We start from the raw sequence: 25,568 nt of genomic DNA on the forward strand, positions 1-25,568 counted from the left end.
GCCAGCAGAGAGATAATTGGGTGCACTTCTGGCCTTATCTGCAAACCCTGCTGTACACAGAGCCATTAAAAGCAATCTCCCAGTGAAAGAGAATGCCTGCCTCATATTAAGCTGTTTAAGTGGTTGCTGTAATTATGCTTACAGATGTTTTCAGAATACATATGTAGGAAGCTGCAGGTCTTTAATTATAGGTAGGCTGGCAGAGGGTGCACTTTGCTCCACTGTAGACGAGCCTGTGGTGACCCAGGAGTGACCCCCCGAAGTCTGTTTGGGGAAGACAGAGGCTGCTTTCCTTCTGCATCTGAAACCAGACGCGATGGCAGTGACCCTCTGTGAAAGCGTTTCCTTGCTCCAGCACACAGCAAACCACCGGCTCCCTATTCGAGGGCTGAGCCCCTCCTGGGAATGTCATTCTGGCAGGATGGATGGAGGCACTGGGCTCCTGGTGCTTCTCACTGCACGGCCAAGCATTCGCCTCGCGGGTGCGAGAGCCGCTCGCACTGGACTGATACCACTGGGAGAGGTAACAAAATAGGGCCGAATTTTCCCATCTCCTTCCAAGCCCAGCCTCACAGCTCTCTGAACCTGCTGCCCTTCCCTTCCCTTCCCTTCCCTTCCCTTCCCTTCCTGAAGGAATCCAGCCCACAGAGATGATGAGTACAAAGAGGGAGCAGTGATAATTACATGTTGTGTGGCATTATTATAGTTTACTTGATCCTACAAGAAAACCATAACACCCCTCCTGTCACTGGTTTGGCTTTGCACACCCTTTCCTAGTGGATAATTCTTCAGGGTAATATCCCTGGCTATGCATTAGTGTGAAAAAAACATTAAGAGCAGAATTAGAAAGGTATTAAGAAAAGCAACAACATCAACATGCTTAAAAAGGTGGTTATCTGAGAGCAGGGGCTGTGTGGGAGATGACATCTCTCTCTCAAAAGTGACATGACTCTTGTGCATCCAGGTACAGCTCAGCACTCAAATGTGCCACTTTTTAATGAATTTTTACTTTTGTTAGTCTGGCAGAACATACTTACTCCACAGAGAAAATCAGAATTACCCTCTGCATTCACATGAAAGGACAAGACCAACTTTTACACTTTATTTTCTTCTGGTTTTCTAATTGCAAACCAGAGGGCTCAGCATATAATGAGTTCATTAAGAGGATTAAGCACTTTTTTATTAAAGTTAAATATTTGGAGACAGTAAATCCCATGCAAGTGTCAAGAACGTATTGCTCATATTCAAAATTTCCTTTTTATTTTTTCATTTGGAAATCACTCTGAAAGGATAATTTTCCCCTCTCCCAGGTTAGCTGTGACCCACAGATGTGGCAGATACCCCTTTATTTTGCAGAGGAATGTTCCCACACCCAGGTACTTTTTTTTTTTTTTTTTTTTTTATGCTACTGTTGATTTCCCTTTTAATTGAGCAGCCCTGCAGGGAGAGGGTCTTTTATATTGTAAAATTGTACAACTCCCCATTGCTGTGATGCTGCAAAGCAAGAGAGAAGAAAACCTCTCCTGGAAGTGGAAGTGGGCAAGTTAAACAAGGTGTTGTGTGGATGCTGGAAACACAAAAGTGCTCAGCCAAAGTGACAGCAGGGGAGCCACAGTTTTGAGGGGGTTGTGTTTTTTAATTTTCCTGAGGCAATAAAAGCCCTGTTTGAGGGCTGGTTATCCAGGCTGCACCAGGGGAGAGGAGGCAAAGCTGGGATCCTGTGCACACACAGCAGGTACAGGCAACAAGCATGATGAGAAGATTTCATAGGTGTTGAGGAACCACCTACCAGGTCACCGTGTTGACAAGAGGAGCAGTAGTGGCAGAACAGTTTTGTGCTCCTGCCTGTAGCAAACCCATCCTTAATAGAGTGAGGATGGGGGAAATCATCACAGTGATCTCCCCTTCTTTTATTAAAAGCAAATAAGCCAATAAACAGGAAGGAGGCACATGTGGAGAGACCAGAGTAGATGGAAAGAAAAGGGGAAAAAGGTTAGAGGATAGTTAACAAATTTAATTGTGAGCATTTCCAGACTCTCTTGGAACTGGATGAAAGGCATTTATCTCCTCCAGGCTATTCTCAGTGTTTTTGGTTCAGGGCTGAGAGCTGAATTATGTAAAATACTCTTTCCTGCAACAATTTCACTGTTTCACTGTTTCCTGACCCTAAAACCCAGAATAATTTAACTACTTCAATTGATTGGCCATAGTGATGTCTGCTGATAACTTGGGGTTGAGGCCTTGCCCACACCTAAAGCTTGTCAGCTCAGCTTTCTTACTAAAATAGTATCTTTTTTTTTTTTTTTTTACTAAATGTCTTCATTGGCAAAGAGCTTTATGGAACACACTGTGGTACATGGAACAATTTGGGTGAAGAGAACAGTTATCCCAGTGTTGGGGGTTTTGCAGAGTAACGTACAACCATAAGGGAAGTTTTTAAAGGGCCCTAAAATAATGTATAATCATAGAATAGAATCACAGAATGGTTTGGGTTGGAAGGCACCTTGTTCCTCCCCCTGCCATGGGCAGGGACACCTTCCACTAGCCCAGGTTGCTCCAAGCCTCATCCAGCCTGGCCTTGGACACTTCCAGGGATGGGGCAGCCACAGTTTCTCTGGGCAACCTGTGCCAGGGCCTCACCACCCTCACAGGGAAACACTTCTTCCCAATATCTTAACCTTCCCTCTGTCACATCTTTCACAGGCTGGGTTGTCTCCAAGTGCCAGAATCCACTGCTCAGTGTGAAACTTTTGTGTTTCTTGTCACCTCAGTCCATCACGAGTGGTGATCTTTACTTGTCAGTGATGGACAAGGAGCCAACAGCATATGGTGAGAGGAAAATCCAAATGAAGAAGCCACTGATGGGACAGGAAATGCTTAGATTAAACAGATGCCTCAGATATCACACTGGTTTTCGTATTTATATATATACTTCATCAATTGTACATGGATATGAACTTTTTAGTTGAGAGGAATACATTGCCTAGAGTTTACTTTAACCTGAGAAAAGTTAACTTACTTAACCTGACAATTTCAGTTCTTTTATTTCCCTGAACTACATTTGACATGAGCAAATTATACTTGTGAATCATGGAAGTGATCGTGGGATGGAGACCTGTGTTTGCTCTCCTGCTTCTACAGAAAATAGCAGCTACTATGGAAAATCAGTTAAAGGACAAAAGGAACACAATCTTTTGTATTCTTGGCCTTTGGGAAGTTGTTCTTTGGGATATCACAGGACTCATCAGTGAGACCAGGTTGCATATGAAGCCAAAGAAATAGTTGTATATTTTAACTACCATATGTTGTCTCTTAAAATAAGATTTTTACTTTTACTTTTAGCTTCTTTTGTGGATTTCCATTATAAATAGATCTCTCCCTTTCTCTTTCTCTGCCTGTTGTACTTCTGACTACTGGAATTTGTACATAACTCAAGAGTTTAACATTTAGTGTTACGCTGAACCATAACTAGATTTTTTCCTGTACGTGGACAACAACAGGGACTTGGAAAAAAAAAACCACATCAGAGTGTTTTCTATGCAGGAAGATGGTGCAATGCCAGCTCTGCTCATTCAAATATCTATTGATGGCTGTAACAGAGATACTGAAAGTGCTGGCTGCAGCAGAGCAACTAAAAATTCCTTGGCAGATAGTGCTTCCCAGCATTTACCTTCCCTGGCACTAGAAGGAATGTTCAGGAACTTACCCTGTTCCAGATTTTATGATCACAAAATCATCTGCTGATATCTGTAAGGGTAATGAACCACTTACATGCATTTGCAGCACTAAAAAGCACTGATGAGCTGGACAATGGTCTCAGTCACATTTGCAGTACAGACCCAGGAGTGGGATTTAGAAGGTTTTTAAGCTTTTTTTTTTTTGGAGGTTTCTCCTTACCCTATTTATCACAGAATCATGGAGTGGCTTAGGGAACCTTGAAGACCATTTAGTCTACCCCCTGCCATGGGCAGGGTCACCTTCCACTAGCCCAGGTTGCTCCAAGCCCCATCCAACCTGGCCTTGGACACTTCCAGGGATGGGGCAGCCACAGCTTCTCTGGGTAACCTGTGCCAGGGTCTTCCCACCCTCACAGAGAAGAATTTCTTCCCAATATCCCATCTAACCCTGCCCTCAGGCAGTTTGCAGCCATTCCCCCTTGTCTTGGCATAAGAGGATATGATTCTCCTACTCGGGAAAACAGTAGGTAGGTCTTCAGCAGTTCATCCTACATATGGATTTATGAATGTAAGCACTACCTTGGAGTGAAAAGTCTAGTCTGGATACCTCATGAAAAACAAGGAGATTGTCCTATGGGATTTTTAAATTCAAGTTCATCTGCAGTTTTTTCTCCACATCTGCAAGCTCATGGGTTATGAAGTGTCAGGATCGTAAAAAGCCTGCAGGCTTTCAAGCTTCAGCCTGTGCTTTTGAAAAGCATGTAATTCCTGTTTATTCCCACATCACTTTTCGTGAAAGTTAATTGAACCCTCCCATTTCCAGAGGCATTGGGAAAAGCCTTGTGCCTAACAGCTAGTGTTTCCTATCAAATGAGATATGGGAGCTAGAGATTCAATGAAAACTTTAGAGCTGAGACACGTCCTACAAATACCATCTCCAACTGGATTTTTCCCTTCCCCACTTGAATGCAGGCTCCAACCACCAGAGAAGCTGAAATGAGGAATACAGCCAGATTATGCAAGAGAGCTATTTATTTTCTATTCATTCTGTATAAATTTATCCCTTTTTAGTTAAACAGATTCCCTTCTCCTTATCTCCCTCATCATCTTTGTAGTTAGCCACAGTATTTTAGCCATGATGGTCTAGGGTTTAAGAGGAGTAATGGCTTTCATGGGGAGAAAGTTTATCTTTATTGGATTACTCTAAAAGAACAGATAAGCATCCAGGCACGCTAGTCTGGATGTTTGGAAAGGAACTGCTTATTTGAAAGCTTGGCCTTTTTCTCCAGCTTTTCCACTTCGTCTAATAAAAGCATTTTTCCTTACAAAACTTGCCATGACTACTCCTGAAATGCCACAAAAAGTCGGGGGACAGCAGTCTGGATTCCCAGTCAGGAGAGGTTCAGAGGCAAATTTTGAAGAACTGGAATACCAGCCACAAACATGAGCTATATGTAGGTCTCATGGGCTCAGATAGGAGCAGGTCTGGGTTTTTTTGGCTGCAGACACTCCAGGCCATTCCTTGGCAGTGTTTCAGGAGCAATATTTACACAAGGATGAAGCGCAACTTTGTCAAGGCATTTGCACAAATTTAAAACTTTGTTTTTCCTTGCTATTATTTATAATAGCAGACTGGAAAAAAAATAAAAATAAACCAGCCCGAAGTTGGTTTCCCTATAAAGGAATTTTAATTGGTTTTCATGGCAGGATTGAGTGACACTGTGGGTCCTTTCTCATGGACATGGGTCCTGGGTTTCTTCCTCAGACATGATGAAAGCAGCTTGGTATAAGTTTTATCAGAGGAAAAGCAACACTGGAGAGTGGTCAGTCCTGAGATGAACTGTGAGGATGAGGAGGAAAAGGAAAATATTTTTTATTCTTATTGGGAATTCTGTATTGATAATGAGGAGCAGAGGCTTTAGCACAAGGGATTTATGCTGAGTGATCTGTCTTTGCTGAGCTGGAGAACAAGCCATGTTTTCACCCCTAACGTGAAACAAATTTCTTTTGGCTTCAGGATGGTCTCTGAATATATGATAATGTAGATAAAGATTTCTTGAATTTAACTTCAGCTTTAAAAGGAAAAGGAAATATCTGTATTTAAAATCTGTGGTCGCATATGGACCTTGGTAAGGTCTGTTGATACTGAACGCTTTGCTGGCAACTTCTTAGTACACAGGAGATACACTCTGTGCACCAAAGAACAGAAAAATAACAATGAACTACTAAGTTAACTCTCCTGATTGCTCTAGAAATGAGCACAAGAGAGAGACATTCCATAGTTTTCTGCAATGAATGATCCCATGGACCTCTGATTCTGAGAAATGAATTTGTGTACCTGCATGGGCTCGTCAGGGATGAAAATAGTACATTGTTCTTGGTAGCTGATTAGAGCTATTTAGAAAATTGCAGATTCATTTTGTAGGTGAATGCTGGAATTTCTTAATTTCTTCTCATTGCAGACTGGAATAAAATGTTAACATTTGCTGATGTAATAATCATCAAGTAACAGTAATGTAGTGCTATAGTTAAAAAAAACCCAAACAAACCCAAAAGAAAAAAAGGAAGATTGCATCTTATTGAAATACAACATTGACAGATTCGTTAGGAAACTAGAAAATGTAGCCAAAATTGATATATCACCTCAAAAACTGCTGTTGCAAAACTGGAATGGTCCAAGTGCTGCTCCAGGTCTATCTTAGCAAGGACTGTTGGATACAGCAGGCAAGTGTTCCCTCTTCCTGCCCCAGCAGCACCCACAGGTTATGATACACAGTAAGCTTCATCCTGACATGTTCTGGGGGTGGAAAAACATATTTTTGGCAAACTATGATGTCTATCTTTCTATTCCCAGCTCCACTCCCTTTGTTCAAAAGGCAACTTGGTCCAGATTTGATCTCAGCACTTAAATTCTACCTTGCAATAAAGCAGTGGTGGAAATGGTGGGAAACATCATGACACAAATCTGGTAGACACAAAGGGTGAAGTCAGTCCCAGAAACTCCATTTTGCTCCAGAGGTCTTTAAAGTGAAAAGCTTCAAACCTTTATTCTTACTGACAGAGTTAGAAATGTATGAGGCTGTCAAAACCAAACTCAGATGCAGTGTTGTGTCTGTCACTGTGCTGGTGGAGTTTAGATAGGATTGAGAAAAAGCATTTGCTTCCTCGGTAGCAGAAAATTGCTTATTTTACAAGGTGCCATGGAGAGTGTTATCTACTTGGGATTTATGGGGTAGAGGCTTTAATAATGCATTTCAGCAGGAAAGGAGTATTTGTTTTATGACACCCTTCCCAGGGTGGTGGCTGGCTTTTAGATGCACTGTGGCTTGAAAATTAACAGTGCACCTATCAGAGAGCTGTGATACCACTTAACCCAAGGGCAAGGTTGGATTTGCAAAGGAGTGGGAGCTCAAAGTGTTCTCAAGACCTGGGCTGTGAAGGGACCTCAGCTGGCAGGTGTCTTGGTGGGGCAGTGTCAGGAGAAGAACATTGAGGCACTAAATGTAGCTCATTATTTTGGACAGCACCTCTTTGTGTGGAAATGCCATCAGCAACAGCAGTGGTGTTGAAGTCATATGAGGCTGTTCCTGCAGGATGGCATCAGGATGTGCTCCTGTGAAATGCTGCTGGCTGACGTCTGATAACAGTGGTGAGACAGCAGAGGCCTCTGAACCAAATTCACTGAGGATAAAAATGATACTCTTGCCTTTATATTAAAGTCAGAGGACCAGAAAGCAGACCATGATGTGCAGTTATTTGGCAAGCAGCAGCTGTGTCAGCTGAGTGGAACTGACACAGCGGGCTGAGCAGGAAGGAAGGCATGTCGTGACAAACAGCTAACAGGAGGGTAATATCAAGTAGGTGCAGAGAGTTATTTGTTGCTTAATGAAGAGCCTTTTGAGGTTCAAAATTTACAGTGCTTTCACAGTTCAATTTTGCTGGAGTAGGAAAAAAAACTAACCATTGAGTGGGGTGCAGTGATGTCGTGATGAACAGAGGAAGTAGCACAGACCTTGGAGACCTAAAACCCAAAATTATATTGACAAGGGAAGGCAGACTGAGAACACGAGCCAGAAAAGGTCAGCTAGGGCATAGTATGGGGGTGGTAATTAGGCCACTAATTAGATTCTTTAGGGCAGGCTGGGGAAGGAAGAATGCTTTACAGTAGAAAAAGGAAGAAAAATTCCCAGCACACTGTGAGACAGGCATCACCATTCCCTTCAGACCAATCTGCCTCATGATTGCCGTGACGAGCCAAGCTCTTGCTGGTATGAGAAGCAGTCTGAGCAGCTGGGGGTGGGATACAAGGACTTTATGCCAGGAGTAAGTTTTCTTCATTACAGAAAAACTGGAGTTCAGAGAAGAACCTACTGAGAGTCCTCCACCCTCCCTGTAGGAAAGTCCTTGGTCAAATAAGTGGGATCAAAGCTGGAGTTTGGTGCAGGAGAGGCAGGAACAGAGGTGTTCAAGACAGGAATCATCCCTTGCAAGCCAGAGCGCACTGCTTTCTCTCTGTAATGTGTGAGTAACAGGAGTAAGGTCAATTAAAACAGCTGAAAATATTCCCATGGAGTGAGGAAGGGCAGGATTAGAGTGGGTATGTGGAAGAAATTCTTCCCTGTGAGGGGGGTGAGGCCCTGGCACAGGTTGCTCAGAGAAGCTGTGGCTGCCCACATACCTGGATGTGTCCAAGGCCAGGTTGGATGGTGCTTGGAGCAGCCTGGGCTAGTGGAAAGAGTCCCTGCCCATGGCAGGGATTGTAAATACTTGAACAGTGGTCCAATCTATCCACAAACAAAACCAGTGAACTGTGCTGGGCCAACCAGACAGGAGAAAACTAAACCTAGTTAACGTTACACTCTACTGTAATGATGTTTCTTATCTCTGTACACCCTGAAAGTAAAATTTGGAGTCCAGGTACATACTATATTGAATGTCCAGCCCACATACATTATGGAAAATCTTACCCCACAGTCAATTGTCCGCGACATTCAAAACTGATGGGGAACAACCTTTTTTTGTGGGTGGCCATTGGAAAGAGCACAATGCCTTCAACTCCACTGATAAGAGTTCCATAAAAAAAATTAGAACCCAGACTTAGTGGTGGAACTTCTTTGGTTGCATCTTCCTGAGAATTCTATTACTTTGGTCAGAATTTCACCCAATTCAATTAAGATCATATATGTCATAAACAATTGTCCTCACACTTGTTTGGGCTAACATTGGGATGAAAAAGGGGAGACTTTGAATAAGGTAGAGGACTTAATAACCTAATAAATAATAGCCAAGATGTGGCACTCAGCTACAGTGCACTGTGGCAGTGAGAATAAGAGGTTGTTGGCCCAGAAAGTTTATCAGAGGTTGCCTTTTCAGCTCTCCAGCAGCAGAAAGCACCAGGAGCCTTTGCTCAGCTGGTGACCAGCAGAAAAGAAAAAAAAACCAGATTGTCATTTTTTCACACAGCAACACTTGCCAGACTCAGCTGCAGCCTGGTGGTGAGAATTCTTGTTGCCTGAGGAAGTCTCCAGCAGAGCTGCAGGGAACACAGAGTACGGGTAAAGGATGGTTCTTTGTTTTTCCTGAGCTTTGGGACCGCTCCACCTTCATGGAGCCGCTGGCCCAACAGCCTGGGTCAATAGCTCAGTATAAAGCCAACTGCTCTTTCTCCTGAAAAATAAGAAGGGAAAAGGAGCAGGGATAAAACTTGATTGTGAAATTGGAAACAGAGGGACGTGCCAGGAGGGAGAGGAAGAGGAGTGCCCGGTTTGGCAGGAGGAGTGTGAGCCAGGGGAGCGGAGCAGGCAGCCCCCCGGCAGGAAGCTCTCACCAGGACAAGAGGAAAAGCTCAGCAAACATGAAGCCTTTGGGGTTAAAGCAAATGCTTCAACTTGGGATGGAAATTCTGGTGTTTCAATCAATGGGACCACAACAATTAAGGGGTTATTTTTATTTCCTTGAAGGAAGTGGGAAATGGACAGAAATGGGGAATTTTCTCGCTTCCCACCTTCAATAGATGTGCAGGGAGTGCTGAGGGAGCTCACAAGGCCCCAGTGACTCCCAATGCTCCCCAGGTTCACTGGGCAATACTTTTAAGTTATTTGCAGACAGTAATTGACAGCAGTAGTTTAATTAAACAAAAACAGCAAGACAGTTTCCTGCTCAAAGGGCAGACAATAATAATTTTCTAGAAATGGATCCCTCCAGCTCTCACTGAGGATAAACACTCAGAGAACTTGCAAATGCTGATAAGTGACTTCGAGCCTGCTTTGTTATCTTGCTTTTTTTCATACTGTGAAGTTGTTGGGAGGAATAAAAAGAGCTAGAAATCTTTATTATTCCTCCCAAGGGATTCGTTGCATTCTACTTTGCATTGCTTCATCTTATTACCAATTTTCACTGTACACGCTTTTAATAAATACTTTTTGCTATGAAGATAATAACACTCATCACATTAATGGCTTTGCAGTAGTATAAATGAAAGTGATTTTTAATAATATTAACAGTAACCTTGATACAGTAGAAAGCTCCTAACTGGGAAATTTTTAAAGTGCTTTACAGTATAAGAAACCTTTATTTCTGTTTTTTTCTCTGCCAGTACTGGAAGGGAAAGTAGGAGACAGAAATTTAGATATTTGTGGAAAAGGCTCAATGATTATTTCCTATTATAGATCACTGCAGTCTGGTTTATTAAAAATATCTTTTCATCCCCAACTTCTCCCTGAGGTATTTCTGCTGCCTACCAGCACTGCAATGAATGAATGAAGACACCATATGGGCACTTGCCTTCCAGAGAGTGTGTAAGTCTTTTGGGGTTCTGCACAGATTCCAGCATATGGGTCAGATTGACACTGCTTTTTTGAACCAGAAGTAAAAAAAGCAATGGTGCTCCAGCAGCTTTTCTGGGCAGTTCTGCATCTTCTCATCCAAAAATCTTTCCTTTTACATCATTTTTCCCTATAAAAACCATACACCAGCTGAGTTTAGAGCAGCCTTAGCTGCAGCCAGGACATGCCAGACCAGCTTCACTGCTGATTCTATGACAGGGATGACTGTGCTAGCACAGGATTTTATTCCTGCTTGGCAAAATGAAGCCAAGCCAGAGGTTATATCCCAGGACTGCCTGATGTCCAGGGAGCTGGGAGCTTCCAGGAAGGCACAGATGTCCTATCCACACATCAGACCTGTATGTCTCCAGCCCATCTGCGCAAGATGAGAGCAGTTGACCTGGCATGGGTCAGGAACACTGTACTGACTGTGAACCATCTCTGTGTTTGATCTCCATTGCTGTGGGAAACACATCAGACATTTCCAGTGGTCTCACTGCTTGGTATGAACCACTGCAAATCACTGAGTCACAGCCTGGTTTGGGTTGGAAGGGAAATTAAAGGTCATCTTGTTCCAACCTTCTGCCATGGACAGGGACAGCTTCCACTAGAGCAGGTTGCTCTACACCACATCCAACTTGGCCTTTAATCCTGGAAAAGTGAAGAAAATCCTGAAATTGCAGCCCACCAGAGAAGAAAAGTTTGAGGAGCTTTGTAGAACTCATTCAATAGATCAGTCAACTCCACTGAAGTTTGCACCCTTCTACGTTGCATTACTTTGCATAAAAAATAATCACCTGCAAGTAAATAATCAAATATGGTTTCCTTTGCATCCCTGTATATTTCCCAAACATTTTTCTTTGTTCATATGTAGGCTGCATTTGAGACTGGGAGCACATGGAACTGAGCACCAAAGGTTTTTGCATGATTTTTTGCAGCCTGTAGTAGCTATAGGCCTAAAAACTCCTACAGAAGCCTTTGATATTGGTAGTTATATGTTATACAAGAGAGAGAATCATCTATTCCAAACAAAGAGCTCTCAAACATAGGTATTGTTTTAATCTAACATGAGAGGCAATTCCAGTATTCTGGAAGTGCAGTCAGAGGGAAAAAGTATTACAAGATTTCCAGTACTAAGGAGAGATTTTAAACTTAAAGCCCAAGAGTTAAGCTCAAGGTTAAGCCTTGGGATTTTCAGGTCTGAAAAAATCTGATAATGTCAAAATTCTTCTCTTTACAGCACTGAGAGCTGTCACATTGCTCATTTGCTTTCATAGTTTGTGGATGTTTTTGCACACTAAGGCATAAATTTAACAGAATAAACAGTAATGTAAAAAACTACAGATGGTAACTCAGAGCAGCCAAGCATTGCTTCCAAAGGTGATTTTAACTTTAGGGTTCCCTGGTTTAGGAGGTGGCAGATGTCAAACCTGACATTGCACTAATGTAACTTCCATGAATGTAATTTTTTGGTGGGGGGTCAAATTCACAGAGAATTTGCTTTAACTGAGGCTGCTACATTACCTCAAACACCACATGTATGTGTGCATATGTAACTCATCTCATTTCAGGTATTTGAATTTGGTTTTTCAGTTTGGGGGAGGCAGCTGGATTTTACAATGGGATGGAGAGTGTCAACAAACACCTGGTGACAGAAGTTAGAAGACATTTGAAGTGAAGAAGAGATTATTGCATATGATCATCTAGAATAACTTATTGTTCTGCTTCTACCAGGGAGGTGTAAAGAAAGTGGGAGATGTAAATAAGAAAATATGACTGAATCACTGTAGGAACCTGCACTAACTCCATCAATGACTCCTGCAGAGCTTGAGGAACTATGCAAGAGCTTGACCTTGCTGTCAACACATCCTTTTCCCCCCTCAACATTACGATGTCCCTAGCATTGGCTATAAATTAAATGTAGATGTATTTTACAGGAATATGTAGATCCCAGCATGTGCATTCACCTCTCTGCTTTGGTATTGCTAATCTGTCTCTGTTCTCACTCTGATTTACAGCAGTCCTTAAAATGCACACTAAGGCCTCTCAGTAGTGTTTATGTCACTGTCACTTTTTCATTTTGTCTTGCTCTTATATTTCCAAGCAGGCAGAAACTGGCAGCCACTGTCTTAAGCATAAAAGTGAATTCAAAAAATTAGCAATGGCCAAAGCATTTTGTGGAAACCAGAGGCGTGAGGGGAGGTGTCCAGGCTTCCTAACAGTGTGATTAAATACGACATTACAGCCTTAGTGAGTTAATACAGCACCAACTGCCCTCAACTGACACCATAATTTTACCATCCAGAAATATTCCAGGGAAATGGACATTTCTTGTCATTGCCAGGAAAGCTGAATCGGTAACGAACAGAATGATGGCGAAATGCAGAAAGTCTTGGTTCTTGAGCAAAAGCACATTAGTTCCTGGGACATGAGGCTCATTTGTAATAGGGATCTGACTCATATAATCAACACAAAGGCTAAACACTGAAGAGACGATTTTGAGAAATAAAGATTGATTTCTGTACCAGTCCTGCTATGCGACACACACTCCCAAATTGCATTTTTGTGCCCAGAAGCGGGTGTTTGGATGCCTAAATATCTATTTCTGCCTACCATTGGGCAGTTTGCCTGTGCATCCAGAGGAAAAGCAATAGAGGGGTGGATTTTCCAAATCTGAACTCCCTGGTGGTGCTTCTTGGCTCTCACTTTGAGGAGAACTGGCTCGGTGTGCTTCCCTGCCCTGCTTGCTGTTTCTGGGTAGAATCCACAAGCCATTGAAGTGCTCCATGGCACCACTCTGAGCTCTTTGAATAGGGATGAGACTCTCTCTCTGTCTCCTCTGCTGTACAGCCATGCCTGACATTAATATTTTTCACCAGAAAGTTCTCAAAGCTCTTTTCAAGCCTTATTGAGGTTCACATCACACTTAAGGATGATGCAAACGTCCTAATGACAGGAAAAATGAGGACAAGAGAAGCAAAGGGACTTGCTTAATATCACACAGTTGCAGCCCTGAGACTGAAACATGAGATGTGAGTCTCGGTAATTTGCTCTAACCACTAATAAATAATAATGACTGGCCATATTGATAATTAATAGTGCTTTTACTGAGCTTAATACACATAAAGAGCTGTTGAAACACTCATTTGTTCACCCTTGCTGATCACTGGGGCTATGCATGGTCTTCATCCTGCAACCTCCTCCACTTTACAGATGTAGAAAATCACTGAGTTAGTCAGATATGGCTCCACAGCTGGAAGTTGAGCATGGAAGTGCTTGCAGAATGAGGCATGAAAGAGGATGCTCAGAGTGTCTGGATTTTGGCATGTCACTGGAGTGCCTGATGTAGGGGTGCTTGAACTGAGAACTTGGTCTACCTTACTGCCAGAAGAGAAGCAAGCTCCGTTAGAAACCCATGCAAAGCATGTGAATTAGAAGCTATTTCCCTCTGCTGAGCCTCTGGAGAGACGAACATTAGAGATCTCAAGCCAGACATGTGAATATTCTCCCTTAAGTGCTTATTATTATTCCCATTTTGCAGGTGGGTGAACTGGAAAGGACAGGACTGTGCTAAATTAAGCGAGCTGCCTGCACTGGTTAGGCTCCCTCTTTGCTCCCCCATAAAACTCCTGGAAATGTGTCTGAGGGGAAAAAAAAAAAAAAAAAAGAATGTAAAGCTGAATAAATCTCCAGGGAATATGTTCAGGTTGTAAAAATACAGAGACAGTATCGAAATACCTCAAAGTGCTCTCTGAATATATGGTGAGTCATGAGCACTGTATATTAAATGGTCAACGCTTCTTCAACAGAGGTAATTTCTCATGCGAGACCACAGGAGTCACAGGAATTGGCTTTGCACCAAACTGCCTGATTCAGCAAGATATTAGCAGTGTGCAGAAGCTCTGCTCTTACGTTTCAGCTTCCAGGCACTGCGAGAGGACAAAGGGAATTGAGGGATTCCTCACGGTTTCAAATATGACAGCGTTTTAACTGTATGACCGGAAACTTGTCAGAAAAAAAAATGCAAAAATGCATTAAGAGTAAATAATCACAGAATCATAGAACCACAGAGTGGTTTGGGTTGGAAGGGACCTTAAAAACCATCTCATTCCAGCCCCTGCCATGGGCAGGGACACCTCCCACTAGACCAGGTTGCTGAACATAATATATGTATGAAATTCATCTTTCCCATGCTATTTCTTCTGTTTGTATGATGGAGACTGAGTTTTATCTCTGTTTTCTACCATCTCTGGTATTTTTTCTAATGTTAAAATTAGGCTGCAACCGTGGTAGTCATTAAAAATTATCATATGAGAAAATGTTTATCAGTTCCATCATTGCAGGTGCACTGGAAGAATGATTGCAAATTAAAATGGCTCAGTAACAAGGCCTGAGTTAGCAAAAAAAAAGAAAAAAAAAGCAGAAGAAAGGTATATTAATTTTTCTGAAATTAGAAGATAGAATAACACTCGGAGAAAACATTTATCATTATGTCAGCAAGGAGGTATGTGACTGATCTTTGTAATAATGAGTTTCATAACTTTGAAGGTAAAGACTGTTGATCTATCGCGGTATTTTTCATATAACATCTTGCAAGTCAAATGACTTTATTTGTGTATCTAAAATGAAGGCTAATCCAGCGAAAGCAGGCTTGGAAATTCATCTTTTTGCAGTTTTACAAGGTCAAGGCCCATCCTCTGCTCCCAAAGGAAAGCAGGATGGCACAGGCCATCTCTACACCAGTAAACCCTCTTAGGAAAGCAGGCTGACCTCATGCAGTGACCTCACTGATGATGCCATAGCTACAGGAACAGTGACTGACCTCACTGTTCCTGGAACCAGGTACCCTTTGGGCTAAAATGGAACATGGAAAAGCACAGAAGCATAGAATCATAGCACATCTTGAGTTGGAAGGGACCCACAAGGACAATCAAGTCCAGCTCCTGGCCCTGCACAGGACCACTCCAACAATCCCACCATGTCATAGTGGGAGCTCTTGTCTGGGCTCCAGACTCTGCCCCTCCCTCCTCTGCCACTGGCCAGGTGGCAACTTCTCATCAGGTGTGAGGAATGCCCAGAGTCCCCCTTGGATCCCTTCTCACACTGTGACAGGGTTTGCTCTTTATACAAGAGCCTCTATTGCAACAAATAGGGGTTTCATACAGTGAGTGCTCATCCCACAAACTCAGCATTAATAAATCAGCCTTGGTACTTGAAATATTTATAAATTGTGGCTAAAAGAAGCAGTCTTTTTTTTCTTTTTTTTTTTTTTTTTCTTTTTTTTTTTTTTTTGTCCAGCAACATGAGATGTTTATCCAGAATGTAAACAATTTTTAAGGGAAGATTCATATGTGCATGGAGGTATCTTGTATTTCTATGTCTTTCATACCACAAGCTGTTTTTATAACTCTGAAGCCCCTGCTGAAGGCTGGGGTTTGCAAGGAATTTTGGGTTTAGGTATGAATAAAGAGCAACAGATGGGAAAGAGGAAGGACTAGAGGATGCAGAGAAAAAAGCTTATAAAATGCAGCTAATCTGATTTTTCTTGAGGTAGACAGAGTTGTAAAAATCACTTAAGGAAAAAGGAAAAAGGCATACATATAATCCAACACTTATTAGAACATATCCCTGATCAAATTTTAAATGCTTCATTTTGAACCCAGGAGCTGGAGGAGGAGTAATAAATGACATGAAAGTGAAAACTCAGGGCACTGGAGTATAAATGAAAGGGCCCAGTGACCCACAATTCCCTACCAGTGGCTCAGAAATCAAATGTAGTAACACACAAAATAGATCTGGAGAGTGACAGTTTATATCTGTGACACAGACGGAAAAAGATTGCTCTGTGACAGAAACTAAACTCCTCCAAGAGTAACACCCTTCCCTCCTTATCCACAAAAGCAATATGAAACCACAGGGCTGTTCGTGTGGGAAAGGAGGAACCTGGAGCAGAGTTCCTGCTGCCTTCAGTGGCAGGGAGGTGTGCCTTGAATCACACACGGTGGGGACAGAGAAGCCACCTGATCCATTCAGCAGAGATCTGAGAGGTCTTGGAGCATCTTTTCCCATGACCTGATCATTCCAGCAGAGATCTGGGAGGTCTTAGAACAGCTTTCCTCGTTTAATCTGTGCTTAGCTATCTTGAGCTTTTTATTAATCCAAGCTCATAATGCATTAGAGATTTCCAAAAACTTTTTTTTTTCAAATTTTTTTATCAAAGCAAAACAACTTAAATAGGGCCTGAACCAACCTAATGTCAAGCTCTTGGCTGCTGCCTCATGTAGTTTTGCCATTGCTGTGCTGAGCCCTTGGGTGCTGTCACATAAGAGTTTCAGGAGGAGCAGTGTCAAACCCTTGGCCCATCAGCACACACGAGCTGTTTCTGGTGCCAATTTGAACCCGTCTCCATTTGTCCTCTAAATCATAACTCCCAGTTCCTACTCCTTTAGAGGCTCACAGAGCTGTGCACATGCAGCAGGTTTAAAAGCTTCTCCTGCCCTGGAAGTCACACACACGTATTTCCAAAAGCAGCAGGTTTCCATTGGCTTCAAGCCTTCTCATGTGCAGTGCCACGAAAGCTTTATGGTAATTCTGAGCACTGAACCGTTCAAAATCTATTTTAATTGATTCCTGGCTATTTCACAATTCCAGCATATTGTTAAATCAGTGGTAGACAAAAGTGGCAGGAGGTAACATCTTTTGCGTTGCTGCAGGGAGATCACATCTAAAATAAGGCAGTAAATTCTGGGTACCTCACTGCCAGAGAGATGCAGACAAATTGGAAGGAATTCAGAAGAAGAGCAATAAAAATGATTAAAGGTCTGAAGAGACTGAATTATGAGTGCAGATTAAAGGAACTTAATATGCATCACTTGGCTAAATGATGACTAAGAGGGGAATGATACCCTTCAACAAGTACATGGAGGGCATAAAGATCACAGCTAAAAAGGAACTCTTTGGGGTGCTGAAGGACACACAGCTCAGGATAAAAGGATGGCATTAGGCAGAAAGAAACTGGCCCTCGACTTTCATCATTAAGATCTAACAGACCATTTGTGGGAAAACAAATTCTGACACATTTATCTAATCAAGTTTCAATATTAATTTTTGCCCATTCCAGGGACAAAGGCATTGTCTTCAATTAAAGACTGAGCATGAATTCCCAGATGCACTCCAGGGATGTGCCTGCCAAGAAGAATAATTCCTGATCCAAGTTGGTAAAAGAGCAAAAAAGCATTTTGAGTATTTGAAGGTTGATATACCCTTTACCAAGAGCTGAAGGATGTACAAGGTACGAAATTAGCGATCTGTATTTTAGGAATGTGTCTGTTGCCAGGATACCGGGGGCAAAATGAAAGTAATAACACATTTCTTTAAAATACACACATTCCATTAATTCCAGTGAGAATTATATCAGTATTTTAATGGGAGAACAGACAACTAAGAATAGCAAATCTTCCTGCGATTTTCTCACAGCACCAACTCGCAGCTCAAAGCAAAGTCTCAGAGTTGGAAGAGAGCTGAAATAGTCTTTATGGGTGTCGGGGGCAGCGGTTGCACATCCTAAACCCAGCCTAAGGCAGCAACAGTGCGACTGAGCACCCGTGTGGGGTTGGGCTGTGCTGTGTGGGGCTGTGCCGTGGCTCCGCTTGGCAGAGCAGCTCAGCGGCACAGCACTGGAAGTCCTAAAGCTGTTAAGTACAACATATATATCACCTTGTGGTTTTCCAGGCTCACTGCATGGAAACTCCCCGCACAGATTTAGAGGTCCCCACCCAGGAAATTATTTGTTTCCAGCTCCAGCTCCCGCTTTGCTTAGCTGGGCAAAGGGGGATTCCTGAAGGTGCTCACTCAGGCAGCTCCCTTGGGCAACCTGGTCCCTTTGCTCCTCAAAGCTCAGGGCAGAACGGGGACAGAGGCGTTTGGGGGAAGTTTTTGTCTTTTCCTCTCACAGCCCGCATCCGTTTCTGGTGGAATCACATTTGATGTAAGGATATTACTTTATGCTGGTACCCTGCAGCAACATCCCTTGAGAAGAGCTTTGGAAAGCACTGTCTGGTGATGGATGGGAGGTCATGGGAAAAGGGCTCCCCAAAAGCAGCCGGAGTGGGAAGCGAAAGCCTCCTGAGTGCTTGTGGGCAATGAACTTCTTCCTCTGGTTTTTGACTTTGGGAGAGAGGAAGCACAAAGCAGAAATATCTGCATTTCTAAACCCTCCCTGTGAGAATAACCTGGAGATGCTGACGCTGTAATAGGCACGTGGAGGAAAAGCAGCCCATTTCCCGGGATTAGCATCCCATTACAGCGGTGCTCTGAGGACACGATCTGATTTATTTATCCCAGAGTTAAATCTGGCTACAAATGCACAGCTCTGCTGCTCTCAAACCCAGCCAGTGGACCTCTCCACCAGAGTTTTGCCCCAAAACACAGTCAGTAGCAATGAGGAAGGACTCCCCAGCTTAAAAATCACCTTTTAAATTCACACGCTTGCACTGCTAGTTGTGTGTCCAATTTTCAACACTACTAAAGGTCTCTCTCATCTTTTTTTCAGCAGATAAGCCTGTTCAGAGCTAAGAAATATGTATAAACTTGTTTTAGAAGTGAGATGATCCATCATATGTTGCAGAGTAAGCATGGCAACCAGCTGAAATTGTATTTACAGAGGTGGAGGTCAGGAGCTTTCTTTTTATGAAAACCAATCTAGTCAGAGATAGTTCTACTATAATGTCTATATTGAAACCTCTTCTTTTCCTCCCTCTTTGGATTCCTTGAATCACGAGAATTAAAGTTCAGTCTCAGCTTTTAGATTTTAGGCTATTTATTCCAATTTTTCTTCCTCTAGTTATTATTACAAGAGCATGTACTGACAGGACAAGAGGGAATGGCTTCAAACTGACAGAGAGTAGGGTTAGATTGGATGTGAAAAATCCTTTATTGAGAGGGTGGTGAGGCACTGCATCCCTGGAAGTACTTAAGGACAGATTGGATGGGGCTGGTCTAGTGGAAGGTGTCCCTGCCCATGGTAGGAGGTTGGAACAAAATGATCTTTAAGGTCCCTTCCAACCCAAACCATTCCATGATTCTATGATTGTTCATGGTAACGCAGTTAATCCCTTGACAGTGATTCACTATTCCATAAATATTTGTACTTGCCTCTCCATCTCACCAGGTAACATTGAAGATTGTTTATAAGTGTCTGTGATATGAGTAGACACAACCTTTATGGAGTGCCTGGAATTTTGAAGTACCACATGTGGATACCACCATCGAGATACCTATTCCAGCTACTGGCTGGGGAGGAATAATGTAAACAGAGACTTCCTCAGGGAATGAAGATCTTGTTTTCATGACAGCTTCTCTGATTTTCTTTATTTTAAAAAAACAGAAAAAGGAAGGGAGTATAATTACATAGAAATCTGGCTAAGGATAATTGCTATTCAGAGCATCCCAGGAGGCTGAGAAAGGCCTTGGAGGGCAGTATATTTAACCCAGAATAACTGAATATCCGTGAGTATTTTATAAATCACAGGTTTCACCTACTCAGGGGCTTTATTCTGTGTGAGTTTTTACCTAAAATCTAGGGGACAGTAAGATGTGATCTGAACAGAGATATATTCACTGTGCTGTAGAAAATGTGTCCATGTGTGACTTTCAAAGTCTGTCTTTTAGTTATTTATATATGGTCTTACAGGTGTGCAATCACCTGCTTGAAATCTTTAATCTGTTTGACTCCCAGTCGTAGTTGTGTAATCTGTAAGCTTCTGTTTTGCATTTTACTATTAAGTTACATATGGTTTCACTTCAAAACAGATTTTCCCACAAATCTGTGTAAGTTTTAGATGCTTCTGAAAGTTAAAACCAAAGATGGGTTTGATCACGAAAGGAAGTACTAAAATAGAAAATTCACTGTTCTTTCATGTTTAGCTCATGCTTCATCACCTCCAACTTAGAAATAATATTGCTGAGTCTTAGACACGTGGATTTAAGCCTAACAGTTAGTGTTAGGAGGGAAATATAAAGAATTTTCCTTCTTCTGATACCATTGGCTTTGCAAGAAGTGCATTAAACCTTTTTCTGTAATGGTATGTGCTCTGTCAAAGAAGGGATGTGCACATATCACATGGATGACTTAATAAGCAGATTACACATTTAATTATACATTTATCATCATAGGATCATGCAACAGTTTGGGCTGGAAAGGACCTTAAAGACCATCTTGTTCTAGCTCTTTGCCATGGGACAGGGACACCTTCCACTAGCCCAGGTTGCTCCAAACCCCATCCAACCTGGCCTTGAGCACTTCCAGGGATGGGGCAGCCACAGCTTCTCTGGGCAACCTGTGCCAGGGCCTCCCCACCCTCACAGCCGAGAATTTCTTTCCAACATTTAATCTCCACCTGCCCTCTGTCACTTTAACAGTTTACACATATACTCAATTTATATGTATATATTTATTAATATGTGGTATGATCCTCTTGTTTGAGAATGAGCCTCGCATTCACCAAGTAAAAGATTTTGGCTTCTTAGCCCATGTCTGTGCTGTTGCCTTTTCAAGGCTGGCCCAGGCAGTAGATGGTCTGGAAGGTGTGCAGCAGGAAGATCTGACTCGCTCCAGTCACGGAGTCCTGGCAGCGTCTGAGCCCAGTCTCCTCGGGCTGACCTCTGCCTGCACACCCGGATTTGGGATGCCGGTGCCACTTACACGCCATTCGCTCGGGACAGCCTGAATTCCTTTCAGATGGATCACGGGAGGTCCGTCTCCTTCCCAAGGCTCTCAAGCCATCCCACCCGGTGCTGCTGTGGCGGTGCTGGAGGACCGGGATACCGCGGGGGCGATGCCCGGAGGAACCCCCGCATCCCGCCCCGCCCGCACCGGGGGGGGGGGAGCTCCTGGCTACTTCCTCCGCGGCAGGACGGCTCTACCCGTGCCTCTCTCTCCCCACCATCCCCGGGGGCACCGCCGGGGACCCCCCGCCCCGCGGAGCCGCGGGGCAGAGCCGAGCAGCAGCACTCCGCCTCCCGGGCTGCGCAGCGCGGCAGGGGAGCGGCGGGGCTGCTCCCTCCCTCCCCCTTCCTCCTCCCTCCCTCCCTCCTCCTCCTCCTCCTCCTTCTCCTCGTCCTCCGCCCCCCTCCCGCAGGGCAGAGCCGGCGGAGGCGGCGGGCGCGGGGCAGAGCGGAGCCGAGCCGGCGGAGGTGGGTGCGCCGGGAATCGCGGGGATGGGCGCTGCGGGAAGAGAAAGGAAGGGAAATGGAAGGGGTGCTCCCCAGGCCGCGGCTCCCCAAGTTTGGAGGCGGCGGGACTTTGCGGGAAGTTGGGCAGGCAGCCCCGGGAGCGGAGCCCCGCGGGTACGGGGGTCCCGCCGCTGCCTCCGGCTCCGCGGGCGCGGAGGTGCCCCTGGGATGAAGCCTGGGGGACACACGAGTGTCCCCCGTTCTCAGCGGGCTGGGGCGCCTCGGGGCGCTCCCCGGGAGCAGCATCCCCCGGTGCTGCGGGACGGGGGGTGCACGGCGTGGGAACGCGCCCCGGAGCAGGGTCCGGGGGGACGGAGCGGTGACAAAGGTGCCGCAGATGGTGTCACCCCGCCGGGCTGCCCGCTCTGGGCAGGTCCCTGCGGCCGCTGATGGCGCTGGGTTTGGGGGTTTGGGAGAGAAGACACTTGTAAAGGGGCTTTTCTGAAAGACCCATTCAATTCCGGCAGCGCATCCTACCTAGAGTCGAGCCGTGGATGGATGAAATATTGCCTTTCACCGATGCATATTTTTAGGTGAAGAGGGGTATTTCTTAAATGCGAGCTGGTGGCTGTTAAAAATAGCTTCATAGCTGCTGAGAATGCAGGCAAGGTTCAGTGACGGGTTATTATGGTCAGAGTCTGTTAAGCAACAATTCACCAGCTGAACTTTGGCGGTGTAATACATGATCTTTTTTTTCTTCTTTTTTTCCCCTGTGCTGCTTCATTGTAATACTACAGCTGTACTCTGCAGTCATTTGGCTTTCTTAGACACAGCCAGATTTGTAGGTTAATAGGATGAATGATAGTATGGCTTGGATGGTGCATCTAAACACCTACCAAACTTTCAGATATGTATTCTTTTTAAGTTTTGTTTATTATATCATTCTATGACCTGAAGTTCCCAACACATTGACTTCCTCGCATATGACATCAGAATGCTTTCACTTCTTGAATTGTTAGCCAGCCCAAAAAACCATCATCATCATCTCCTGTAGAACAAACACGTGCCTTTTATATTTTTGTGACTAAAAGAAGCAGAGCAGCCAGCTGAGCACATCACAGATTGAATCTCGCAGATTAAATCTCAAAGTTTGCTGGAACTGTTCACCAAGAGTAAATATTTTTAAGATTTAACTGAAAATCGTATGCACTCATTTGGATAAACAAACACCTGATTGAACAGCACTGCACTTGATACTAACTGGGGAGTACCTGATCTCTGGCAAAAAGGGAAATTTCCATCAATAAAAGGTCTCAATATTTATATGAATTCTACATATATATTTATATCTATGCTGTTTAGATACATTGATATATGTGTTTTATACACAGGCACATATATATATACTCACTTATACATAGTAAGTATCACTTATAAACAGTAAACACTAGTGCAATAGTTGCTTTGAAGCCTTTTTTTGTCAGTGATTAAAATGTTGTCACATGTCTCTTGCTCTGAGAGCTTCTCTGCTGCTGCTGGTGCCATTTCACTCTTGGGCATTGAGTCAAGGGATTCATCTGGTTCTTCACATGCCAAAAGAAAGAAAATCAATTTGAATGCAGAAAAGAGGAAACTACTTGTATGAAGATTTAGTAGTGAAACTACCTTGTTTCTTTCCTTTTTTTTTTTTTTTAATAGCACTTAGATCCTGTGTCTGAGTGCAGTCACTGTGCAGTTCTGAGATCAATAACAAAACAGTTTTATGGTTCAGATTTTGTAACAGGAGGGCTAATCTCAAATTCAGAGTGTTTTATTTGGCGGTTTGTAACAGGAACATTATGATACAGTGGAGATTTACATGGCAAAACACTTAATTCCACTAATGCAGTGGAAGAGAGTAATGGATTTTATCTTTGTTGCTAAACTAAAAGTAGGTACCTGGAAATAATAGAAATGAGAAGGTTGAAGCAGACCCTCATATTTGAATTATTTCATGTGGTTTAAGTGGAAGGATGAGGGTATGTAATCCACTAGCAGCATTAGCAAGGACAGAATTATGTAGGCATAATCACAGAGATGCAACTAAGATACTGCTTATATTATATTTTAACATTATTTTAAGCAGCCTGTGTCAGGAGCTCTGTGAGAATGGGGAGTTTCAGTGGGCAAAGCTTATGTTGGTAGCCCAGGAGATTTCTGTATTACTGAAAATGTTTTTAAAGATGGACTATGGTCTAATACTAAAGCATCTCTCAAAGTATCTGTGTATGTCGAAATCAAGTTGTTTGGGGGATGACAGCAAACTCTGCCATGATCATGAGCCATTGTTAGCTGTGATACTGCAATCCCTTCACCAAGAAGGATTTGTTACCAGATTCCTCTGCTGACTAGGAAGGGAATCTTTCTTTTTATTAACTACTTTTCCTACTCTGAGTGCTTCCTCAAAGGTCCATGGAGCAAAATCTTTGGGAGCTGTAACTCAGCATTGTGTTACCATTACGTGCTGATGTACTTTCTCCAGAGATGAGCCAGCAGTGGTCTGATCTCACCTAAATAACAGATTGTTTTAGGAAGTTAGAGCGCCCATCCACGTTTCTCTTTCAGCACAGATACATCACTAGGGTGAAGAAAGCCTTGACACAAGCAGGTGCCAACATACTCCCTCTCCCTCCTAATTACTCTTACAGTTACTGTATATTCCACAATCAGGAACTCCAAGGAAATGTGCTGTTTAAACATTCACTGCTACTCTGGATACTTGCTGTGGAACACTCTGTTCCAAGCATCTTAGAGAGCTGCAGAAGCTGCACCCTGGTTTAAACTGGCCTCTTTAATCGCTGTCTTCAGGCTTCCATTCCTCCCCTAACCCTCCTGTTTCCCTCCATACCTTGCACAGTGAGGGGTAATTCTAATTTCCCACCATACTCTTTGACTGGAGTTATGCTGCTCAGCTGGAAGAATCCGAAGTGCTGTGGAAAAACAAGGTAGATTTCCAATAAGATAGCATTTTTTTTCACTGCTTTCCCCCTTAAATTAGTATGTCTTATTTATTCATCATTTTTAGTGAAGTGCCCTGTTATTCTTACTGACCAAGTGTGGTGCCAGATCTGGAGTCTAAATACAGCTATTCAGGAGAGGGGAAGGGATCTGTAAGCTTCTGCAAGTCCTTATCCCAAAGCAGCTTGAACGACACCCATCTCTCCACTTACACTGCAATTTTACTAAAATGAACTGATTATCTGTAGCACTGTCCACCTATCTCTTAAAAACATGTGTGACTGTCAATGTATCTCACAGAAAACATGTCGTAGAGTCACACTGGCTGTTTCATTTGTGTTTCCTGGGCTCGAAGACATGATTACAATTCTGTCCTGGTTTCTGGATTTGGGTTTTACATGCGAGGGAGACAGGAAAGCTCCTGAGGAGGTGGAGTGCTGCAGGCACGGAGCAATGGGAGCTCTGTAATCCTTTGATTACACAGCTGTGCCTGACATGCCACTAAACAGCACTTGAGGGGCAAGCAGTTAATGTAGCTTTTCCGTGGAATATTTATTAATTTTTGTTACACCTGGTTTCAAGCAGCAGCTGAACGTGGCTTGTAAGCATTGGTTTTAAGGAGCGCGGCGTCCGCTGAGAAGAGATAACCAGGTGATGTCCATGATACCCTGTGAGGAGAAACAGAGGGAAAAATATTGTCCTGTTGGGTGCTGGTGGTTGATGGCAATGACAAGGCAGCTGTGGTGGGGATGGGAGACCTGATGTGTTGGTGAATGTGAGTAGGAATGAGTGGTCCATGGCACACTGTCCCGATGCTCTACCTCTGTCCTCTGGTGGCAGCACACCAGAGGTTGTGAGATAATCACACAATGGTTTGGGTTGGAGGGGATCTTAAACA

General features: G+C 43.5%; 1 protein-coding gene across 2 annotated transcripts in view; it reads left to right on the top strand.

The window, feature by feature from the left end:
* Nucleotides 1-21,601: 21,601 nt before the first annotated feature.
* Nucleotides 21,602-25,568, top strand: part of CHST15 (carbohydrate sulfotransferase 15) — a 47,559-nt gene continuing 43,592 nt past the window's right edge. Inside the window, exon 1 of one of the 2 annotated variants that reach the window (XM_027655311.1) lies at nt 21,602-21,694. The gene's annotated coding sequence lies outside the window, so the exon portion shown is untranslated. Of the gene's footprint in view, nt 21,695-24,636; nt 24,658-25,568 lie in introns of those variants that run through there. The other variant, XM_027655312.1, reaches the window with a different exon arrangement.

Source organism: Corapipo altera, unplaced genomic scaffold (assembly GCF_003945725.1).
Source record: "Corapipo altera isolate COAL_440 unplaced genomic scaffold, ASM394572v1 180, whole genome shotgun sequence".
Taxonomy (NCBI): domain Eukaryota; kingdom Metazoa; phylum Chordata; class Aves; order Passeriformes; family Pipridae; genus Corapipo; species Corapipo altera.